Genomic DNA, 19,925 nt, shown 5'->3' with positions numbered 1-19,925 from the left:
ATATACAATCAGAGGTTCATGCTGTGGTTCTTCTATTCTTTGCCACCATTTTTTTTTAGACAGTCTTAGTGCACTTAAAGCTCAATTGTTTGGCTAGGACAGCTGGCCATACAGCAGAATAAATATTCATTTTTTCTGTATATACTACTGGGATTATACATTGTCACAACCAGATTATATATGAATATTGTAGAGCAAAAATCAAGTTCTCAAGCATGAGCAGGAATTACATAACCCATAGATTCCACCATGCTCAGTGTGTACACTTTTTTTTTGTTTTTTTTTTTGTTTTTTATTTTAATTTTTAATATTTTTATTACATATTTTCCTCAATTACACTTCCAATGCTATCCCAAAAGTCCCCCATAGCGCCCCCCACTTCCCTACCCACCCATTCCCATTCTTTTGGCCCTGGCATTCCCTTATATTGGGGCATATAAAGTTTGCAAGTCCAATGGGCCTCTCTTTCCATTGATGGCCTACTAGGCCATCTTTCGATACATATGCAGCTAGAGACAAGAGCTCCGGGGTTCTGGTTAGTACATCATGTTGTTCCAACAATAGGGTTGCAGATCCCTTTAGCTCCTTGGTTACTTTCTCTAGCTTCTCCATTGGGAGCCCTGTGATACATCCAATAGTTGACTGTGAACATCCACTCCTGTGTTTGCAAGGCCCCGGCATCGTCTCACAAGAGACAGCTATATTTGGGTCCTTTCAGCAAAATCTTGCTAGTGTATGCAATGGTGTCAGCGTTTAGAAGCTGCTTATGGGATGGATCCCTGGATACAGCAGTCTCTAAATGGTCCATCCTTTCATCACAGCTACGAACTTTGTCTCTGTAACTCCTTCCCTGGGTGTTTTGTTCCCAATTCTAAGAAGGTGCACAGTGTCCACACTTTGGTCTTCATTCTTCTTGAGTTTCATGCGTTTAGCAAATTGTATCTTATATCTTGGGTATCCTAAGTTTTGGGCTAATATCCACTTATCAGTGAATACATATTGTGTGAGTTCTTTTGTGATTGTGTTACTTCACTCAAGATGATGCCCTCCAGGTCCATCCATTTGGCTAGGAATTTCATAAATTCATTCTTTTTAATAACTGAGTAGTACTCCATTGTGTAAATGTACCATAATTTCTGTATCCATTCCTCTGTTGAGGGACATCTGGGTTCTTTCCAGCTTCTGGCTATTATAAATAGGGCTGCTATGAACATAGTGGAGCATGTGTCCTTTTTACCGGTTGGGACATCTTCTGGCCCAGGAGAGGTATTGCTGGATGCTCCGGTAGTACTATGTCCAATTCTCTGAGGAACCGCCAGACTGATTTCCAGAGTGGTTGTACAAGCTTGCAATCCCACCAACAATGGAGGAGTGTTCCTCTTTCTTCACATCCTCGCCAGCATCTGCTGTCACCTGAATTTTTGATCTTAGCCATTCTGACTGGTGTGAGGTGGAATCTCAGGGTTGTTTTGATTTGCATTTCCCTGATGATTAAGGATGTTGAACATTTTTTCAGGTGCTTCTCTGCCATTCGGTATTCCTCAGGTGAGAATTCTTTGTTCAGTTCTGAGCCCCATTTTTTAATGGGGTTATTTGACTTTCTGGAGTCCACCTTCTTGAGTTCCTTATATATATTGGATATTAGTCCCTTATCTGATTTAGGATAGGTGAAAATCCTTTCCCAATCTGTTGGTGGTTTTTTTGTCTTATTGATGGTGTCTTTAGCCTTGCAGAAGCTTTGTAGTTTCATGAGGTCCCACTTGTTAATTCTCGATCTTACAGCACAAGCCATTACTGTTCTATTCAGGAATTTTTCCCCTGTGCCCATATCTTCAAGGCTTTTCCCCACTTTCTCCTCTATAAGTTTCAGTGTCTCTGGTTTTATGTGAAGTTCCTTGATCCACTTAGACTTGACCTTAGTACAAGGAGATAGGAATGGATTGATTCGCATTCTTCTACATGTTAACAACCAGTTGTGCCAGTACCATTTGTTGAAAATGCTGTCTTTCTTCCACTGGATGTTTTTAGCTCCCTTGTCGAAGATCAAGTGACCGTAGGTGTGTGGGTTCATTTCTGGGTCTTCAATTCTATTCCATTGGTCTATTTGTCTGTCACTATACGAGTACCATGCAGTTTTTATCACAATTGCTCTGTAGTAGAGCTTTAGGTCCGGCATGGTGATTCCACCAGAGGTTCTTTTATCCTTGAGAAGAGTTTTTGCTATTCTAGGTTTTTTGTTATTCCAGATGAATTTGCAGATTGCACTTTCTAATTCGTTGAAGAATTGATTTGGAATTTTGATGGGGATTGCATTGAATCTGTAGATTGCTTTTGGCAAGATAGCCATTTTTACAATGTTGATCCTGCCAATCCATGAGCATGGGAGATCTTTCCATCATCTGAGATCTTCTAGAATTTCTTTCTTCAGAGACTTGAAGATTTTATTATACAGATCTTTCACTTCCTTAGTTAGAGTCACGCCAAGATATTTTATATTATTTGTGACTATTGAGAAGGGTGTTGTTTCCCTAATTTCTTTCTCAGCCTGTTTATTCTTTGTGTAGAGAAAGGCTATTGATTTGTTTGAGTTAATTTTATATCCAGCTACTTCACTGAAGCTGTTTATCAGGCTTAGGAGTTCTCTGGTGGAATTTTTAGGGTCACTTATATATACTATCATATCATCTGCAAAGAGTGATATTTTGACTTCATCTTTTCCAATTTGTATCCCTTTGATCTCCTTTTGTTGTCGAATTGCTCTGGCTAGGACTTCAAGTACAATGTTGAATAGGTATGGAGAAAGTGGACAGCCTTGTCTAGTCCCTGATTTTAGAGGGATTGCTTCAAGCTTCTCACCATTTACTTTGATGTTGGCTACTGGTTTGCTGTAGATTGCTTTTATCATGTTTAGGTATGGGCCTTGAATTCCTGATCTTTCCAAGACTTTTATCATGAATGGGTGTTGGATCTTGTCAAATGCTTTTTCCGCATCTAACAAGATGACCATGTGGTTTTTGTCTTTGAGTTTGTTTATATACTGGGTTACGTTGATGGATTTCCGTATATTGAACCATCCCTGCATCCCTGGGATGAAACCTACTTGGTCAGGATGGATGATTGTTTTGATGTGTTCTTGGATTCGGTTAGCAAGAACTTTATTGAGGATTTTTGCATCAATATTCATAAGGGATATTGGTCTGAAGTTTTCTATCTTTGTTGGGTCTTTTTGTGGTTTACGTATCAGAGTAATTGTGGCTTCATAGAATGAGTTGGGTAAAGTACCTTCTGTTTCTATTTTGTGGAATAGTTTGTGAAGAACTGGGATTAGATCTTCTTTGAAGGTCTGATAGAACTCTGCACTAAACCCATCTGGTCCTGGGCTTTTTTTAGTTGGGAGACTATTAATGACTGCTTCTATTTCTTTGGGGGATATAGGGCTGTTTAGATCATTAACCTGATCTTGATTCAACTTTGGTACCTGGTATCTGTCTAGGAACTTCTCCATTTCATCCAGGTTCTCCAGTTTTGTTGAGTATAGCCTTTGGTAGAAGGATCTGATGGTGTTTTGGATGTCTTCAGGATCTGTTGTTATGTCTCCTTTTTCATTTCTGATTTTGTTAATTAGGATGCTTTCCCTGTGCCCTCTAGTGAGTCTGGCTAAGGGTTTATCTATCTTGTTGATTTTCTCAAAGAACCAGCTCCTTGATTGGTTGATTCTTTGAATAGTTTTTCTTGTTTCCACTTGGTTGATTTCGCCCCTGAGTTTGATTATTTCCTGCTGTCTACTCCTCTTGGGCGAATTACACTTTTTTTTTTAATTAGGAATTTTCATCATTTACATTTCCAATGCTATCCAAAAAGTCCCCCATGCCCTACACACCAAGGTCATCCCCCCCACTCCCACTTCTTGACCCTGGTGTTCCCCTGTATTTAGGCATATACAGTTTGCAAGACCAATGGGCCTCTCTTTCCACTGATGGCCTGCTAGGCCATCTTCTAATACATATGCAGCTAGAGAAACTAGCTCGGGGGGGGGGTACTGGTTAGTTCATATTTTTGTTCCACATACAAGGTTGCAGACCCCTTTAGATCCTTGGGTAATTTCTCTAGCTCCTCCATTGGGGGCCCTGTGTTCCATTCAATAGCTGACTGTGAGCATCCACATCTGTGTTTGCTAGGGCCAAGAATAGCCTCATATGAGACAGCTTTATCAGGGTCCTTTCAGCAAAATCTTGCTAGTGTATGCAATGGTGTCAGAGTTTGGAAGCTGATTATGGGATGGATCCCTGAGTATTGCAGTCTCTAGATGGTCCATCCTTTTGTCTCAACTCCAAACTTTGTCTCTGTAGCTCCTTCCATGGGTGTTTTGTTCCCAATTCTAAGAAGGGGCAAAGTGTCCACACTTTGGGCTTTGTCCTTCTTGAGTTTCATGTGTTTTACAAACTGTATCTTATATCTTGGGTATTCGAAGGTTCTGGGCTAATATCCACTTATCAGTGAGTACATATCATGTGAGTTCTTTTGTGATTGGGTTACCTCACTGAGGATGATGCCCACAAGGTCAATCCATTTGCCTAGGAATTTCATAAATGCATTCTTTTAATAGCTGAATAGTACTCCATTGTGTAAACATACCAAATTTTCTGTATCCATTCCTCTGTTGAGGGGCATCTGGGTTCTTTCCAGCTTCTGGCTATTATAAATAAGGCTGCTATGAACATAGTGGAGCATGTGTCTTTCTTACCAGTTGGAACATCTTCTGGTATATGCCCAGAAGATGTATTGTGAGATCCTCCGGTATTAATATGTCTAATTTTCTGAGGAAAATCCAGACTGATTTCCAGAGTGGTTGTACAAGCTTGCAATCCCACCAACAATGGAGGAGTGTTCCTCTTTCCCCACATCCTCACCAGCATCTGCTGTCACCTGAATTTTTGATCTAAGCCATTCTGATTGGTGTGAGGTGGAATCTCAGGGTTATTTTGATTTGCATTTCCTTGGTGATTAAGGATGTTGAACATTTTTTCAGGTGCTTCTCAGCCATTCGGTATTCCTCGGGTGAGAATTCATTGTTTATCTCTGAGCCCCAATTTTTAATGGGGTTATTTGATTTTCTAGAGTCCACCTTCTTGATTTCTTTATATATAGTGGATATTAGTCCCCTATCTGATTTAGGATAGGTAAAGATCCTTTCCCAATCTGTTGGTGACCTTTTTGTCTTATTGACAGTTTCTTTTGCCTTACAGAAGCTTTGCAATTTTATGAGGTCCCATTTGTGGATTCTTGATCTTACAGCACAAGCCATTGCTGTTCTACTTGATCTCCTTTGGTTGTGGAATTGCTCTGGCTACGACTTCAAGTACAATGTTGAATATGTAGGGAGAAAGTAGGCAGCCTTGTCTACTCCCTGATTTGAGTGGGATTGCTTCCAGCTTCTCACAATCTACTTTGATGTTGGCTACTGATTTGCTGTAGATTGTTTTTATCATGTTTAGGTATGGGCCTTGAATTCCTGATCTTTTCAAGCCTCATATCATGAATGGGTGTTGGATCTTGTACAATGCTTCTAACGAGATGATTATGTGGTTTTTGTCTTTGAGTTTGTTTATATAATGGATAATGTTGATGAATTTCTGTATATTAAATCATACTTGCATCCCTGGAATGAAACTTACTTGGTGAGAATGGACGATTGTTTTGATGTGTCTTTGGATTCGGTTAGAGAGAATTTTATTGAGTATTTTTGCATCGATTTTCATAAGGAAAATTGGTCTGAAGTTCTCTATGTTTGTTGGGTCTTTCTATGGTTTAGGTATCAGAGTAATTGTGGCTTCATAGAATGAATCGGGTAGAGTACCTTCTGCTTCTATTTTGTAGAATAGTTTGTGAAGAACTGGAATTAAATATTCTTTGAAGGTATGATAGAATAGTTTGTGAAGAACTGGAATTAAATCTTCTTAGAAGGTCTGATAGAACTCTGCACTAAACCCATCTGGTCCAGGGCTTTTTTTAGGTTGGGAGACTATTAATGACTGCTTCTATTTCTTTAGGGGATAGAGGACTGTTTAGATCATTATCCTGATCCTGATTTAACTTTGTTACCTAGTATTGATAGAAATATGTCCATTTCATCCAGGTTTTCCAGTTTTGCTGAGTATAGCCTTTTGTAGAAGGATCTGGTGGTGTTTTGGATTTCTTCAGGATCTGTTGTTATGTCTCCCTTTTCATTTCTGATTTTGTTAATTAGGATGCTTTCCCTGTGCCCTCTAGGGAGTATGGCTAAGGGTTTGTCTATCTTGTTGATTTTCTCAAAGAACCAGCTCCTCGATTGGTTGATTCTTTGAATAGTTCTTGTTTCCACTTGGTTGATTTTGCCCTTGAGTTTGATTATTTCCTGCCTTCTACTCCTCTTGGGTGAATTTGCTTTCCTTTGTTGTAGAGCTTTTAGGTGTGTTGTCAACCTGCTAGTGTGTGCTCTCCCTAGTTTCTTTTTGGAGGTACTCAGAGCTATGTGTTTTCCTCTTAGAAATGATTTCATTGTGTCCCATATGTTTGGGTATGTTGTGGCTTCACTTTTATTAAACTCTAAAAAGTCTTTAATTTCTTTCTGTATTCCTTCCTTGACCAAGGTATCATTGAGAAAAGTGTTGTTCAGTTCCCACGTGAATTTTGGCTTTCTATTATTTATTTTGTTATTGGAGATCAGCCTTTGTCTATGGTGATCTGATAAGACACATGGGACAATTTCAATATTTTTGTTTCTGTTGAGGCTTGTTTTGTGGCCAATTATATGGTCAGTCGTGGAGAAGGTACCATGAGGTGCTGAGAAGAAGGTATATCTGTTTGTTTTAGGATAAAATATTCTGTAGATATCTGTTAAATCCATTTGTTTTATAACTTCTGTTAGTTTCACTGTGTCCCTGTTTAGTTTCTGTTTCCATGATCAGTCCATTGATGAAAGTGGTGTGTTGAAGTCTCCCACTATTATTGTGTGAGCTGCAAGTGTGCTTTGAGCTTTCCTAAAGTTTCTTTAATGAATGTGGCTGCCCTTGCATTTGGAGCATAGATATTCAGAATTGAGATTTCCTCTTGAAAGATTTTACCTTTGAGGAGTATGAAGTGTCCCTCCTTGTCTTTTTTGATATCTTTGTGTTGGAAGTCAATTTTATTCAACATTAGAATGGCTACTTCAGATTGTTTCTTCAGACCTGTTGTTTGGAAAATTGTTTTCCAGCCTTTCATTCTGAGGTAGTGTCTGTCTTTTTCCCTGAGATGTGTTTCCTGTAAGCAGCAAAATTGGGGTCCTGTTTGCGTAGCCAGTCTGTTGGTCTATTTCTTTTTATTGGGGGAATTGAATCCATTGATATTAAGAGATATTAAGGAAAAGCAATTGCTGCTTCCTATTATTTTTGTTTTTAGAGTAGGCATTCTGTTCTTGTGCCTGTCCTCTTTTAGGTTTGTTGAAGGATTACTTTCTTGCTTTTTCTAGGACGTGGTTTCAATCCTTGTATTGTTTTTTTTTTCTGTTATTATCTTTTGAAGGGCTAGATTCTTGGAAAGATAATGCGTAAATTTGATTTCGTTGTGGAATACTTTGTTTTCTCCATCTATGGTAATTGAAAGTTTGGCTGGGTATAGTAGTCTGAACTAGCATTTGTGTTCTCTTAGTGTCTGTATAACATCTGTCCAGGATATTCTGGCTTTCATAGTCTCTGGTGAAAAGTCTGGTGTAATTCTGATAGGCCTGACTTTATATGTTACTTGACCCTTTTCCCTTACTGCTTTTAATATTCTATGTTTATTTAGTGCATTTGTTGTTCTGATTATTATGTGTCAGGATGAATTTCTTTTCTGGTCCAGTATTTGCAGTTCTGTAGGCTTCTTGTATGTTCATGCGCATCTCTTTCTTTAGGTTTGGGAAGTTTTCTTCTATAATTTTGTTGAAGATAATTGCTGGCCCTTTAAGTTGAAAATCTTCATTCTCATCTACTCCTATTATCCGTAGGCTTGGGCTTCTCATTGTGTCCTGGATTTCCTTGATGTTTTGAGTTAGGGTCTTTTTGCATTTATCATTTTCTTTGATTGTTGTGCTGATGTTCTCTCTGGAATCTTCTGCACCTGAGATTCTCTCTTCCATCACTTATATTTTGTTGCTCATGCTCACATCTATTGTTCCAGATTTCTTTCCTATGGTTTCTATCTCCAGAGTTGCCTCACTTTGGGTTTTCTTTATTGTGTCTACTTCCCTTTTTAGGTCTAGTATGGTTTTTTTTTTCATTTCCATCACCTGTTTGATTGTGTTTTCCTGTTTTTCTTTAAGGATTTCTACCGGTTTGATTGTGTTTTCCTGTGTTTCTTTAAGGACTTGTAACTCTTTAGCTGTGTTCTTCTGTATTTCTTTAAGTGAGTTATTAAAGTCCTTCTTGATGTCCTCTACCATCATCATGAGATATGCTTTTAAATCTGGGTCTAGCTTTTCGTGTGTGTTGGGTGCCCAGGACTGGGCAAGGTGGGAGTGCTGGGTTCTGATGATGGTGAGTGGTCTTCGTTTCTGTTAGTAAGATTCTTGCATTTGCCTTTCGCCATCTGGTAATCTCTCGAGTTAGTTGTTATAGTTCCCTCTGGTTAGAGATTGTTCCTCTCATGATTCTGTTAGTCTCTATCAGGAGACCTGGGAGACTAGCTCTCTCCCCTGAGTTTCAGTGGTTAGAGCACTCTCTGCAGGCAAGCTCTCCTCTTACTGGGAAGGTGCACAGATATCTGGAGTTCTGACTTGTCTCCTGGCAGAAGATGAAGGCCCAAAACAGGGCCTGTCCCAGAAACTGTTAGCTTCTGTAGTCCACACTCTCACCTGTGCAGACTAGTCTCAGAGGGATCTGGGAACCAAGATAGTTCCCTCAGGTACTCCAGCAAAGCCCTCCTGGGTGGGGTGGGCACCTCTCCTCTGGCAGGGAAGGTGCCTGGATGTCTGAAGCCCAAAACGGGGTCTGCCTCAGAAGCTGTTAGCTTCTGTAGTCCACACTCTCACCTGTGCAGACTAGTCTCAGAGGGATCTGGGAACCAAGATAGTTCCCTCAGGTACTCCAGCAAAGCCCTCCTGGGTGGGGTGGGCACCTCTCCTCTGGCAGGGAAGGTGCCCGGATGTCTGGAGCCCAAAACGGGGTCTGCCTCAGAAGCTGTCCTCTAGGGACCTTGGGGTGTCTGATGAGTGTGTGGCCAGGTGATCAGGTGCTGGCATGGACTGGAAGGGATTTGTGACCCTGGTCAGTTCAGTGTTTCTGCTTCCCTAATGCTGTCTCAGGTCCTGCGTGATTGGATTGGAACAGAAGTTGTGTTCCACTCACTGGTGGTCCAAAGATTGCGTGGAGAGACCTCTAGGGGACCTTGGGGGGTGTCTGCCTACTCTGAGCCCATGGTGACCTGGTGCTGGTGCAGACCGGAAGGGATTTGTCGTAAAGTTTTAAAACAGATTATACAGTGAGATTAATTTTCCCCTACTATGTTATATCTTAAAGATTCATAATTCTCTTCAGCTACTCAAATGCAACTAAATGTTACATTTGCAATATCTTGGAGTAGAAGCAACAGAGATTGTATCATCTACAAAGGAACAACTGGTCAAAGAGTCTAAGCACCTTCAGTGTAAGGCTTCTCTGTTAATTTCCTTCCAATTGAACATAAAATTATTGTTATGTAGCTTGAATACTCAATAAATAAAATTTTATGAATATTTCAACTGTTAAAACATATTCAATATACATCATAGATTCTTTAAGAATTTGGCCACTCTCTCCCTATCTAGTCAATTTAATACTTGAAGTCTTATCTGGGCATTATGGAAAGTGAAGGCCATCAAGGGGAGATAAATTGGAAAGGAAGAAGTCCAAGTATCTTTATTTGCAGATAATGTGATTATATGCACAAGTGACTGTAAAATTTCCACCAGAGAGCTCCCATAGCTGAGAAGAACTTTCAGCAAATAGCTGTATATAAAATTAATTAAATATCTGTAGATCTTTTGTATACAAATGACAACAGGCAAGAACTAAATCAGGGAAACAATACAACACCTTTTACAATAGCCTCAAATAATATAAAATATCTTGGAGTAACTCTAACCAAGCAAGTGAAAAACTTACATGATAAAATCAAGCTTTGAAGAAAGAAATTAAAGATACCAGAAGATGGAAAAAATATGCTGATGAATTGGTAGAAATAACATAGTTAAAACTGGTCATCCAGTCAAAAACGATCTTCAGATTTATTAAAATAACAATCAAAATGAGAACATAAATTTTCAGAGATTTCAAAAGAATTCTCAAATTTACATGAAAAAAAATACTCAGAGTAGTTAAAACAATCCTGAATAACAAAGAACTGCTAGAGCTCTCACAAATCCCAATTTGTAGTTGTACTACAGAATTGCAGTATAAAAACCAAGTGCTAATGACATAAAAGCAGACATGTAGATCAAAGAAACTGAAAACATTGACATAAATTCACACACATATGGACAACTGATTTTGAAAAGGAGCTAGAAAAACACATAGGAAAAAAGACATCATCTTCAGCAAATAGTATTAGTCAAGGTGGATGCCTACATATAAAAGAATGAAAATAGATCCATACATATTACCCTGTACAAAATTCAAGTACAAGTGGATAAATGACCTCAGCATGAAATGAGATACAATGAACCTGATAGATGAGAAAATGTGGAATAGCAAAGGAGACAAATGTGTGGGCAGAATACTTACTGATAATACATTCACTAAACAATAATCAATAAATGACCTCATGACATGGAAAAGTTTCTGTAAGGCAAAGGATACCAAATGGGAAAAGATTTTTACAAACTCCATATTTGATAGAGAACTAATATACAAACTATTTAAAAAAATCATGAATTCAGATATAAAAAATGATCCAATTAAAAGTGGATTCCAAATAAAGAAAACTCAAGTGGCAGACAAAGAAATGTCCAACATCTTTAGCCATCAGGAAAATGCAAACCAAAACAACTTTGACATTTCATCTTACACCTTTTAGAATAACTAAGATCAATAACACAATTGATAGTCCTGCTGGTGAGAATGTGGATCAAAGGGAACACACCTCCATTGCTCTTGGGAGTGCAAAGTCATACAACCACTACAGAAGTCAAAAAGTTTCTCAAAAAGTTGGGAATTGATTTACCTCAATATTCAGCTAGACCTCTTTTGGTTGTAGACCCAAAGAATGCTCCATTCTACTACACAGACACTTACTCAGTCGCATTCATTGCAACTTTCTTTTTAATTTCCAGGAACTGGAAACGCCCTAGATGTCTCTTTCCCAAAGAATGGATAAAAAAAAAAATGTAGTACATACAAAATGGAGTATTACCTAGCAATCTAAAAAAAAAAAAAAAATGACACCATGAAATTTTTATGCAAATAGATGGAATTGGAAAAGATTATCCTGAATTAGGTAACCCAGACTCAGAAAGATTACATATGGTATGAATTCACTTGTAAGTGGATGTTAGCCATTGAGTAAATGTTAACCAAGCTACAATACATAGATCTAGAGAAGTTAGGTATAGGATGGATTAATTGATCTTCTGAGAGAGGGAATAGAATATATTTTATGGGTAGACTAGAGATAGATGGGGAAGGGAGCAGGGATATTAGGTGCAGGGAAGTTGACATGGAAGGAGAAAATCTGGAGAGTGACAGCTGGAATTAGGGGGCATTTAGCTGGTGGTGTGGAAACATTGTAAAGTAGAAATGTTTCCTTGAATGTGCAAAAGTAACCCTAATAAATGCCTAATAAAGGGAAATATGGTGTACCAACTGGCCATGTGTTGTCCAGGAAGGCTTCCAGTCATGTGACTTGGTTGCATTCAATTGAGTTGCTGGCCAAAGGAACTTTTCCCATGAAACGTTCCAGACAACACAAACTAATGCTTAGACAAAAGGTTTTTCGCTGAAAACTGACAGTGGGGCCCTACTGCTGAAGACCACACCAACACAATAAAGAGGAGAAATAGTGCTGGTGCCTACATGGAGTGAGCCTCCATTTCTACATCTCTAGAATCTTTTGTGTGGGAAGGTCCTCTGCAGTGTACCAAAAAAGAAATGTGAACACCAACCCAGTCATAAAGACTGACCTACAATCTGACTGGCCAATAATCTGTTAGGGCACAGAAAGCTTAGGGAGTAACCAATCAATGTCTGATTCAACTTAAGGCCAACTCCACAAGACAAACTCAGTCTCAACATTAGATAGCTCAGAGACCTAGGGTAAAACCAAACATTTCTGGTCTAAAGAAGTGTTAATAAATTGACTCCTAGTGATATTTTGCTATAATCAGATTAAAATCTTATCTAGTCATTATCTAAAAGGCTTCCTCTGATAGCAAATGGAAACAGATGCAGAGACCCACAGCCAGAGTGTAAGTGGGAGGTGGCTATCAAATCCCTCCACCCACATGGTTAAGGAATGCCCAGAAGATGGACCAGAAAGATTGTAAGAGCAAACAGCCAGAGGGGATGGAGGACACCAGAAGAACAAGGCCCTCTGAATTATCTAAGCAAGATGCTTATGAGCTCACAGAGACTGAACCAACAAGCACAGGACCTCATATGGTCTGCACCAGGTCCTCTACATCTATATTGTAGCTATTAGCTTAGTATGTTTATGGTACCCCTAGCTGTGAGAATGAGTGAGTTACTGACTCTTTCACCTGATTTTGGGACTTTGCTTCCTGTTAAGTTTCTGTGTTCCACTTTTATATGATAGTTTTTTATTTACCTTCTTCTAATTCAATCAGCCATGCTTGGTTGGTATTTCTAAGAAGCCTGCATTTTTAATTTATTTTCCTTTCTTTTCTTTTCTCTTTATACTTAGTCTTTTTTTAATTGGATATTTTATTTACATTTCAAATGTTATTCCAATTCCCAATGCCCCCACCCAGAAACCCCTATTCCTTTCCACCTCCTCCTGCAACAATGAGGGTGTCTCCCCACCCACTTACCCACACACTCCCTCCCTCTTACCTCCCTTGTATTCCTTACACTGGGAATCAAGCCTTCACCTGACCTCTTCTCTCATTGATGCTCAACAAGGCTATCCTCTGCTACATATATGGCTGGAGCATGGATGGTTGGTAGTTTAGACCCTGGGATCTCTGGGTGGTTGATATTGTTGTTCTTCCTATGGGGCTGCAAATCCCTTCAGATCCTTCAGTTCTTTCTAACTCCTCCCTTGGGAAACCAATGATCAGTTCAATGGTTGGCTGTGAGCATCTGCCTCGGCATATATCAGACTCTGCCAGAGCCTCTCAGGCGACAACTATATCAGACTCCTGTCAGCATGCACTTATTGGCATTCACAATATTGTCTGCGTTTGTGACTGAATATGGGATGGATTCCCCAGGTGGGATAGTCTCTGGATGGCCTTTCCTTTAGTCTCTGCTCCACACTTTGTCTCCATATTTACTCCCATGAGTATTTTGTTACCCCTTCTAAGAAGTACTGAAGCATACACACTTTGGTCTTCCTTCTGGAGCTTCATGTAGCCTCTGAATTGTATCTTGGGTATTCTGAGCTTTTGGGCTAATATTCACTTATCAGTGAGTGTTACACAATGTGTGTTCTTTTGTGACTGGGTTACATCACTCAGGATGGTATATTCTAGTTCCATCCATTTGTCTAAGAATTTCATAACGTCATTGTTTTTAATAGCTATGTAGTACCCCATTGTGTAAACATTTTGTGTATCAATTCCTCTGTTGAAAGACATCTGAGTTCTTTCTAGCTCTGGCTACTATAAATAAGTGTATTATGAACATAGTGGACCATGTGTCCTTATTGCATATTGGAGCATCTTTTGGGTATATGTCCAGGAGTGATCTAGCTGGGTCCTCAGTTAGCACTATGTCCAATTTTCTGAGGAACCCTCACACTGATTTCCAGAGTGGTTGTATCAGCTTGCAATCCCACCAGAAATGGAGGAGTGTTCCTCTTTCTCCACATCTTTGCCAGCAACTACTATACCCTGAGTCTTTGAACTTAGCCATTCTGACTGGTGTGAGGTGGAGTCTCAGGGTTATTTTGATTTGTGTTTCGCTGATGACTAAGGATATTGAACATTTCTTTACCTGCTTCTCAGCCATTTGAGTTTCCTCAGTTGAGAATTCTTTGTTTAATTATGTATACCATTTTTAAATATGGTTATTTGGTTCACTGGAGTCTAACTTCTTGACTTCTTTGTATATATTGGATATTAGACCTTTATTGGATGTAGGATTGGTAAAGATCTTTTCCCATTCTATTGATTGTCATTTTGTCCTATTGACAGTGTCCTTTGCCTTTCAGAACCTTTGTAATTTTATGAGGTTCCATTTGTCAATTCTTGATCTTAGAGCATAAGCCGTTGGTGTTCTTTTCAGGAACTTTCCCCCTGTGCCCATGTATTCGAGGCTCCTCCCCACTTTCTCTTCTGTTACTTTCAGTGTATCTAGTTGATCCACTTGGATTTGAGATTTTTACAAGGAGATAATAAATGGATTTGCATTCTTCTACATGCTGACTACCAATTGAAACAGTACCATTTGTTGAAAATGCTGTCTATTTTTGACTGGATGGTCTTAGCTCCTGTATCAAATATCACATGACATATGTGTGTGGGCTCATTTCTGCATGTTCAATTCTATTCCATTGATCTTCCTGCCTGTCTCTGTAGCAATATCATTCAGTTTTTATCACAGTTGCTCTGTAATACAGCTTGAGGTCAGGGATAGTGATTCGCCCAGAAGTTATTTTATTGTTGAGAATAGTTTTTGCTACCCTGGGTTTTTTTGTTATTCCAAGTGAATTTGCAAATTACTCTTTTTAACTCTATGAAGAATTGATTTGGAATTTTGATGGGAACTGCATTGAATCTGTAGATTGCTTTCTGCAGGATGGTCATTTTTACTATATTAATCCTGCCAATCCATGAGCATTGGAGATCTTTTCATCTTCTGAGATCTTCTTCAATTTCTTTCTTCGGAGACTTGAAGTTCTTGTTGTACAGATCTTTCATTTGCTTGGTTAGAGTCACACCAAGGTATGTAATACTATTTGTGACTATTGTGAAGGGTGTTGCTTTTCTAATTTCTTTCTCAGCCTGTTTATTCTTTGAGAAGAGGAAGGCTACTGATTTGCTTGAGTGAATTTTATATCCAGACACTTTGCTTAAGTTGTTTATCAGCTGTAGGAGTTCTCTGGTTGAATTTTTGGGGTCACTTACCTATACTATCATTTCATTTCCAAATAGTGATATTTTGACATCTTCCTTTCCTATTTGCATCCCTTTGACCTCCTATTGTTGGCTAATTGCTCTGGCTAGGACTTCTAGTACTGTATTAAATAAGTAGGGAGAGAGTGGGCAGCCTTGTCTAGTCCCTGATTTTAATGGGATTGCTTCAAGTTTCTCTCCATTTAGTTTGATGTTGGCTACTGGTTTACTGCATATTTCTCTTACTATGTTTAAGTATGAGACTTGAGTTCCTTGAATTTCCAAGACTTTTACCATGAAGGTGTGAAACCTACTTTTTTCTCATGAGAAAACGAGCATGAGTGCATCCAGAGATAGGGAGGTGAAAGTAACTGTAGAGAGTAGAGGGAGGGGAAACTCCAATCAAGATACATTGTATGAGAAAAGATATATTTTCAACATAAGAAAATAATGAAAAAAATTCAATAAACTACACACACATGCATGAAGCACAATAGGTTTGCATACATCATGAACTTTTTGTTACCTTAAATTCATTATCATATGTAAATAGAGACAAAATTTGGTGTCAAAATTTATTAAGCATGTAGTTGTTTCTAAAACTATATTTTCTAAAAGTAATATAATACTTTTCACTCATACTCTTGACTACCTGTTCTTTGCAATAAATTATTTGATCTCAAAAAGAAAGAAAGAAAGAGAAAGAGAGAGAGAGAGAGAGAGAGAGAGAGAGAGAGAGATATTGTTTCTAGCAATATTTAATGACAGAATTCCGAAGATGTACTGATATATTTCTCATTGCCAAGACTAAGAACACTAGGTTTTCCCTTCAGTTCAGACCTTACCTTGAGGTGAATATCATTTACTTACAATGAAGAGCTTGGAGGACTCACTTCAGGCACATGGTTATGTGTCCACACTGAAGTTCTCAACTGTGTGCCTGAACTTTCAGAACAGCCTATTTATTCCTTATAGTCTTACAAGGAGTTAATACATTTAAAAAATGGGATGAAGGGACTCTCAGTATTTAAAGAATATATTTAGTGAGTACAGCATTTCAAATAGTTCTCAATAACCATGTTGTAAGAATTTAATATATTTAAGTTATAATTGTTGGAAAACATATTCTTTTCATTATTGCTTTTTGTGAAAATCCCTTCATAATTAATTCTATGAATTATGTAAATAGAGAAAATATAAGGCATAAACAAAATGAAATGTATGTAAATATGGTCAAATTTTCCACTCTACATTGTTAAATCTACCCTACTTCTGAGCTAGCCAATATTTAAGTAGTATATAGCAAGTAATCTTTTTCTTTTTCTCTTTTCTTGACAAGGTACCTGCAGGTCATTGCTCTGCTAAAGAAAGATTTTTTTCCATCAGTCTTCCAACTTGTCTTTGTCCAATTTTCACAGGAGCAAGTAGGCTGACTCAGGAGAATGGAGGTCTGCACAATCACAAAGGCTCATCACCCTTCTTTACAGACCCAGCAAAAGCTTGCCAGTGCAAGAGATCCATAAGAATTGAATTCTCACTTTGTAACATTCTCTAGCAACCTTAATAGGTAAAAACAAACAGAAAATGAGTTGAAACTTGTGCTGTCTGAGATCTGATATGTAAAGCCAAACTGACCAAGGTCTAATAAGCAAGACATTTAATAGCTGACACATGAATTCACAGAAATGATAGAATTGTGCATTTGGTTCATGCTGAATTTAGAAGACAGGCCTGCCATATGGAATTTTTTTTAACCACCATGTATTCATGTTGACTCCTGATAAAGTTTATTTTTGCCAAGTCTCTCATGTTTTTATCTGCAAGGTTGTCACCATTGTACATGTAGATACACTTGTGTATATGCATGTATACACACAGCTATTTCCATGTAGTACCCTTGGGAAAGAGTCACAATGAACAGTTAAGTTAATTTTTTTTACAACCTTGAAGAATGAGTTCATGAAATATTGGGAGTTCTTCTGCTAGCAGATTTGCATTTAATTGCTTAGTCATTTATTTATAGCACTGTGAACTTATAAGTATTTATTTCTATTTTGTGCTATTGTCTAATGACCTACTATTTACTGCTCAAATTCTAATTTTATTTACCCTTTGTTGAATCCAATATCATTTGATGAATCTCAAAATCTCAGGCATTGTGGTGTGTGTGTGTATTGTTGTTGTTGTTTTTAATGCACTTTATTCTCTGTTGGCAAATAATATCCAGATTGTATGTATTCCTAGAACCAAAAACATGAAAGTATTGCTCTTAGTTGAAGAAATATTTGCCCAACATTAGAGTCATACTTATCGCATAGCTTCTTCATACAGTATCTTCCACTAACTGGCAGCACAGGTGACTGCTTTTATTATTACAAGTATGGACATCTTGTTTTGTGCTGCTTCACTGTTTCATCTGTGTAATCACTAAATAATACATTTAAATGTAACTTATTTTCTCAGGTTTTTTCCGAGAGAGTATGTTTTGGTATATAGTAAATGTCCCCTGCCTCTGAACTCACTACTCCACACTCCTGCCTCCACTTCCACAGGAAAGGATTGCAGTTATGCACAACCATATTGTATCCATTGTACTTCAATAGAGCTACATGATTCATGGTGAAATACAAATGCTAACAAATGTTATATCTGTACTTGACTCAGGCTATAAGTTGCAAAGGAATTTAAAATTACTATGTAAATGTTTAACAATGAGTGTGACATACATGCATACTGTATTCATATTTGAAAGGTCTACCACATAGCACACTGAATTTTTGTTTTAAATATTGCTTTATTCATAAAGAAAGTATGAATTCATAATGTTCAAACTATTAATTGAGAATCTTGTTTTCCCTCGTATAATTCATTCCTTTTGTAAGAGACAGAAATCTGGTCCCTTTGCCAATACCATACTTCATTCATTTATTTATTTATTATATTATTGTTTTGGTGTGCATAAAGAGTTCCTTTAGTTCTAGAAAAAAACTAGCTACTCAGAGCTTACCTTTGCTAATAATTCTATTATGATTCCAGAAAATTTGAAAGTAACTAAAATATTGCACATAAATATTTCATTATTTATTGTATTTATTGTATTTGCAGTGTCATCATGAAATTCATGCAGGCCATTTCACTACTGATATATCCTTGTTTTATCTTATCCTTTTTCATTGTAATGATTGCTTTGTGTCCAGATTCTGCTTTAAATGACTCTTGTAGTTATCAAGCCCTTTTGATTTCAAATGTTGTTCTTATATAAATTTTAAATTGCTATTTTCTTTTTTGTAACTTTTAAATTTTTTATTAATTATTTTCTTCATTTACATTTCAAATGCTATCCCATAAGTTCCCTATACCCCACCCACCCACCCTGCTTCCCTACCTACCCACTCCTACGTCTTGGCCCTGGTGTTCCCTTGTACTGGGACATATAAAGTTTGCAAGACCAAGGGGCCTCTCTTCCCAATGATGGCTGACTAGGCCATCTTCTGCTACATATGCAGACCCCTTCTGTGTGGAGCGGGTATGGCAGCAGTCCCAAGATGGTGCCCGGGACTGCAGCCAAGTCTTATGTCTTGCACCTGACTTCCTCATACACCTGAAAATGAGCCGCATCCATCGTGAGAACTGCACAGGTGCACCATGATGCAAAATTGGACCATATGACAAGTGATGATTCTGGCCAATGGACTGCTGTTACGTGAACTGGGCTGATGGGGCATGGTTGAGAGGGATTGCGATTGGGGGCGGGTTGTTGTTGTTGTTGTTGTTGTTTTCCTGGAGAGATTGATTTCTGGAGAGAGATTCATGCATGATGGTGAAAGGTTCCTGAATAAACTGCTTTGAGAAGAACGTAGTTTTGTCGCTCCTTTCTGCTGGTCGGAATCGGAGGCAACAAATGGTGGCCCGTATGAGGACGTTCAGAACTCATCGCAGTCAGGGCAGCTAGCTGGTAAGGTTCCCATGTAAGTGGGACAATTTAATTTCTTGGATTGAGAAGATAAGGTTCCTGGTTTTGGGACAAGTTGCACCAAGCACTTTGGGGAATTCAACCTCAGGTCAAACAGTGTGCCAAGCCCTTAAGGACTTGCTGAAAGTGAAAGGAATCGGGCTGACAAAGGAGACCCTGGAGAATTTTTTAAAAGCAGTGGATCAGATCGCTCCTTGGTTCCCCGTATCAAGACATCTTACAGGGCCCAGTTGGGAGAAGTTAGGGAAGTACTTGAAGTTTGCAGAAGAACAGGGAGTTCTCGATAAAGGGGTGCTGCCAGTGTGGAAGCTAATGCAGAATTGTATCGAGGATAAGGAAAGATGTGGAGCGGAACTCCAAAAGGGCAATGAGGCACTAAATCAGGTGAGAGAGGAGCGATTCCAAAGTCAGAGACAGAAGGAAGTTCTAGTGATGGGGATATGTCTGAGGACGATCTGGAGAGCATAGCTGACAGTCTAGAGAAAGTGAAAATGAAGGTAGAACCTTCGGCGCCAGGGCCGCCTGTGGCCGCCTCTGTATGCCCCTGACAGAGCATCAGGGTGTAGTCTGCATCCAGAAACCTGGAGGGAACTGGGAGCCCAGTGCTTTCCTGTATTTCAGGATGCACAGGGAGGTCATTAAAGCCAGCACCTCCAGCGCCAGAGAGTCTCATTTGACCAGGTGAAG

This window comes from Mus caroli, unplaced genomic scaffold (assembly GCF_978045245.1).
Source record: "Mus caroli unplaced genomic scaffold, Mus_caroli_1 scaffold_11, whole genome shotgun sequence".
Taxonomy (NCBI): Eukaryota; Metazoa; Chordata; class Mammalia; order Rodentia; family Muridae; genus Mus; species Mus caroli.
Note: the sequence above shows the minus strand (reverse complement) of the source record.